The sequence below is a fragment of the Microtus ochrogaster genome, chromosome 17 (genome assembly GCF_000317375.1).
Source record: "Microtus ochrogaster isolate Prairie Vole_2 chromosome 17, MicOch1.0, whole genome shotgun sequence".
NCBI classification, from domain to species: Eukaryota; Metazoa; Chordata; class Mammalia; order Rodentia; family Cricetidae; genus Microtus; species Microtus ochrogaster.
In genome coordinates, this window is record NC_022019.1 from 31808312 (window position 1) to 31813935 (window position 5624).

Consider the following 5624-nt stretch of genomic DNA (forward strand, 5'->3'; position numbering starts at 1 on the left):
GTATGTGTCTGTGTGTGTCACTATGTGTGTATGTGTCTGTGTGTGTCACTATGTGTGTATGTGTCTGTGTGTGTCACTATGTGTATGTGTCTGTGTGTGTGTGTCACTATGTGTGTATGTGTAGGTGTGTGTGTCCATGTGTGTGTGTTTGTGTGTCTGTGTTCACATTTTGCAGAATGTATAGGGAGGGGAGTGTATTTACATATTGTGAGGTTCCATATGTGTGATTTGTCTTTCTGCCTGTCTGGTCACACTTTTTAGTTGTGTGTTGTGTGTGTCACACACACATTGTTCATATCTTGGTAGGAACTAAGACAGACACTTTTTTTTTTTCAAATCTCCTCCAGCTTCCTAGAAGCCTAATCTAAATACTGCAGAAAATAATTGATGATCTTACCAATCAATGTTGACAACACTTAAGGAAAATTATGAGTTACTGAAAATCTAATCAAATATTTGAACAAAAGTCTTCATTTGATCAGACCACTAACGTAATAGTTTTAGAAGTCTGGATGGAGAGGGGTCTAACCCTCTCTTATTGCTTCTTCATTCTAAGACAGAGCATCTACCTCCTGGCCAAAGGCATCTGCTTTATCCACAGCCATCTTGTTTTCACTTGAGGCAGTGGAGGGAAGCCCAGGGAATTGCAGACACTACTTACAGTCATGTCCCATTGGCTGGAATCTAGACATTAGCCGCATCTAGTTGCAGAGAAGACTGTAAAATGTCTTTATTACTCAGTGCCGGCTGTCATGGTAAGTGAGGGGAGCCCTATTGTTAAAGAAATGATGGAGAATTAATACTGATAGAAAACTACCAGTCCCCAATACAAAAGGAAGTGGGGAAAAATGCCAAGTCCTTTTCAATATCAATTATTTTCTCATCAGCTTTACAAAGGATGAGATTAAAATTTACCCCGTCAGCATTTAATGCTTTTCCAAACATTTTAGCGCCGTATCTCGCTTGGCCTGCCTCACACGCTTGTGCACTGGCTGGCATTTCTGCTCCCTCACGTTTGATCATTTTGAATGAAGATTCAGAGATGTTGGAAGATCCCCCTAGCTTTCGCTCATTTGTAAGGAAGTTGCCTAGAGTCCATGGTCTCTTGGCCTCAGCTTTTCCTAATACCGAGTGCTACTTGCCATCAGTATCGGGACTGGGAATTGCAAGAAGGTAAAAGCTAAATCTTTATTGATTTCTGTCCTTCTTCCCCTTGTTGTGCAGCTGCGGTGACCTAGAAAATACCATGGACAGGTGCAGTAAACTCAGTTCTTCCCCCAGTGAAGGGCCCTCTGACTTGAGTGAAAAGTTTAGGTAGAGAGTTGTACAAAGGGAGTCTGAGAAAAGCACATGAATTCAGGGGAGACACTCAAATATCCATAGCCGGATGTCGACTCTGTTCCTTTCTCAAACTCTCCAACATGGAGACTAAGGGGAAAAGCTCACAACTCCAGGGGGATGCGCAACATTCAAGAAATTCAGAACCAGTATCTGCCTGTTGGGAAAGCTTAGGGGTGATCAATAGGAACTCTTCCTCCCCCTCTCTGCTTTTCCCCAGGTCCCTGGTATTCTATCAGCAGCATGTTGTTAAAGTTCTTATGTTTTCTTGGTATTCGCTGAGCTCCTTTGCCCACTGCTCGAGGTTGAAACACCTTAAGCTGTAATAAGTAAGCAGCTTCACCCAGTCTATCCGATCCTTTCCCAGATGTGGCTGCGGAGAGTGTCAAAATGGGATCACACAGACACAGAGGACTAGAGACAAGAGAGCAGCTATAGAAGAAAGTAGGGTTCCGAGAGACAGACCGCCCAGAGGAAGATGACAGTTAACATATGTGCCAGTCCATAGTGGAATATAACAACATGGTAGAGACACAGTTTGGGTCCTTAGGATCAAAGGCAGCCCAGAAACACGTGACTTAATTCTTCTACCCACTTAGAAGAGCACAAGAGGGGGTGCACCCATGGGATAGAATCAGAGCCTTGGGTAGACTTGGGACTCCCAGACTGACTAGGGTGGAATTAAACAGAGCTGTATTCGACTTCATCTGAAAGCCTCCAGGCTGGGTAGCGGGCTAGCCGAGGCTGCCAATGCTATCCAGGTCATGACTTCTGAGGAGGACACAGTTGCTCCTTCTCTCAACCCGTTTGGCTTCCCTTTTCATCCTGTTCTATCTCTACTGCACACTAGCCGACGTCAGTTCTGTTCTCACCTTATTCACCAGGACACATCTGGGTGGATTCTCTGAAGCCGAACGAGCCCTCCAGGGCAGGTAGGGGCATTTTGAGTTTCGTTACCTCCTGGAGAGAACAAACATGGACCCATCCTCACAGTCTGTTGGCAGAACTGGCCTCCGCTGCTGAGGTGCTGAGATTCCTGAGGACTGGCCTGTCATGAACACCAGAGTGGTTGCAAGTCTCTGCACTTCTGGGCCAGGACCAGGGGTAGCCTGATGGAGTACTGAGACACTAGCATGTGGGTGCTTCTGGAACCTGTCTTCTTCAACATCTACAGGACAGACGGCCACTGTCCACTGTCTGCGACCTGAGGGCGGCTCTGTAAGAACCACATTCTGACTCACCATGGGAACTCCTGTAAGGCCAGAGATTCTGGCCACACACCCTCAGCTCTTGCTGAGAAAACACTGTCCTGAGAGGCAGTTCTGTGTGACTTAGCCATGATCACACATCTTCCATCTCCTTCTCATGCTTTCTTTGAATCATGTGACCAAGAGTTTTCTCCCAGAAATACTTTCTGGGTTTTGCTTGCATTTTGTTCTTCTTCTTCTTCTTTTTTTTTTCAATGTATCAAATCAATGTTAGAAAAATCTAAATCTTTATCTGGTGCCCCATTCTAGATATAAGATAGTTATTCAATAGATGCAGATTATTTCCTCTAGGAGGTGTTTCTTCTTCTGTTTCTGTGCAGTATGTATGAACTTGGTTATTAGGAGATTATATTGTGACATTACCAACTTTATTGCTGTTTAAAAATGATAGTTTGTAGACCTGAGGATTCCCGTGGATGTGAAGCACAATTTAATGGATAAGTTAACATATTAAACTGTTGTGATGTCAAGAATTTTTTTTCTTTCTGGTGTTTTTGTCAGACTTCGATACAAAATGAAAAAAAAATTACCTAAGCACTTCAACAGATTTATGAAAATCAAATGCACAGGATCCGTTTAGCCAAAGTCAAGAAATTCATGCTACCAACACAGATGTGGTTATTGGATATGAAACCGTAAAAGCCACAAAAGATAAGGAATATGGGGATTGAAACTGTTTGGATTCTGTGAGGTCCAAGAACTTGGCAGGACCATTACTTGATCTTTGGGGGCCATTGTTAGGTAAAATAAGAATTATTTGAGCCCAGCACCAAGATACAAATAGAGTGAGTCTGATAATTGAGATGCTTGATATGTCTCAACCTGACTGAGCAAGAATGCCCAGAACTTCGGTGAGGCAAAATCTTTAAATGTGCCTGTGAGATGCTTCTGAAGAGGACTAAGATAAGATCCACCCTAAATGTGAGCATCAACATCTCCTGGGCTTAGGTCCCAGGCTAAACAAAAACTGGGAAAGGAGAAAGGCAGCTGAGAACCGGCTAAACGTGTTTTCTCTGCTCCTTAGACCACCCAGATGTGTGCAGGCCTCTATAGACAGGTAAGAGCCACACCAGAGGCCATGCCTTTCCTGCCAGGATGAACTGTACCTTTAAGTCATAGGCCAAAGTAAACTCTTCCCCCCTATAAGTTGCTACTTTTGTCAGAGCAATAAGAAATGTAACTGTAAGAGCTAAGGGACTAATGGAAAGGTAATATATATATATTACCTTTATATATATACATACATATATGGTCATATATATATATATATGTGGTCTTATAGTGGTGTGGATACACTGTAACTATTAGTCAATAGGAAGGAACTAATGGGAAGATAATATATGTGGTATGGATACACTGTAACTATTACAGCTAAGGGACTAATGGGAAGGTACTATATATATATATATATATATACTCAGTGTGGTTGGATATTCCTGGCCCTAGAAGCCATGATCATTAAACAAAATACAAATACCAGATATCAATGCCTCTGTATGAGGTTTTGGTCAGAGAAACTCCAGAGACCTCAAAGGAGCTGGGGTGGGAGGGCTCTTTCCACTCCTCAAGGTTGCCCATTAGTACAAGACTGTTTGCCACTCCAAAGGCATTGGGACCTGGGGGAATGGAGCTTAAAAATGACTGAAGTCTCATGCAAAGCTGTTTATTCGGAGCATCAGACAGTTTATACCCGAGGTTAAGAAAGGTCACCAGAGTAAAGTTCTCACGCGTTCAAGCATGCTTCCACAAAGGCTTATAAACAATAGCCAGCTGTCATGAAGAATCTGCAGTAAACTCTCTCCTGCTGCCCTACGAGAGACACAGAAGCACTTTCTTACAATACTCCCACTTTTTTTTAAAACTTGTCTTGTTGTCTTAGAATTCTCTCACAAGCACCCAGAATTCCCTTCACATAACTTAATTCTTGACTGTGTTCTGACAATAATGACTATTATATGTTACTGAAGTCACTACTTACTATTTGTGAGTACCATTAACCATGAGTAACTAAAAATCATGGAATATAAAATAGTGATAAGGGAGCTTATTACAGGGCCAAAAATGAAATTTAAAAATAATAAATTTGTTGAAAAATCTGTCAGTATAATTCTATAGAATATAAATTTGTGAACTGATAAAAACAAAATAATCTAATATAGTTTATTTTACAAAAAATGTTAGTTTTATAGTTGCTTTAGATAATTTGGAAAATGGAAGGTATTTAGAGTCCATAGATTATAGAGTCTAAGACTGTTTTTATCTACTTCCAGATTTTTATGCAGTAGCAATTAAAGTAAAATTTTAAATAATGTGTGTCTTAGAAAATTGGCATCATATAATTCATGCAGTGGAAATGCATATATTAACGTCTTAACCACACTATGAAACATACATTTAGTAGATGCATGCAACTTTACCATTCTTATCTCTTAGTAATTGCCAGTTCTACTCTCTCTAATATAAGTGTTGGTAAAATGGACATGTCTACACTTACAGGACATCTGTAGGCTTTGCTGTTGTTACTAAGTAGTCCACGCTGACCTAGAACTCTCACTACATTGCACAAGGGGGTCTCAAACTCCCTGGAATCCTCCTGCCTCAGCCTCATAAGTGTTGCAATGGCAGACATCCATCACCACGCTGAGCTTTTCCATATTTTATGCCTTCTATAGAGAAGACAGTTGACTGCTTTGGCAGCGTGGTTTTTTTTTTCTTTTTTTTTTTTAAGCCTATAAGCAAACATTCAATACTGTCAAAAGAAAAAGGTCTATGAGGAAAAAAAATCCACCTTTTTTTTTTCTCGAGACAGGGTTTCTCTGTGGTTTTGGAGCCTGTCCTGGAACTAGCTCTTGTAGACCAGGCTGGTCTCAAAAAATCCACAATTAAATCAAATAAAAGAATATGGATCACTCTAGAGACTCCCACTTGACCCCAGACCTAGGGAAGCATCATTCCCAAGATCGCGGTTGGCTGGTAGTTCCCAGTGAGTCTCTATCAAAGCTCGGCCAGAGAGACACT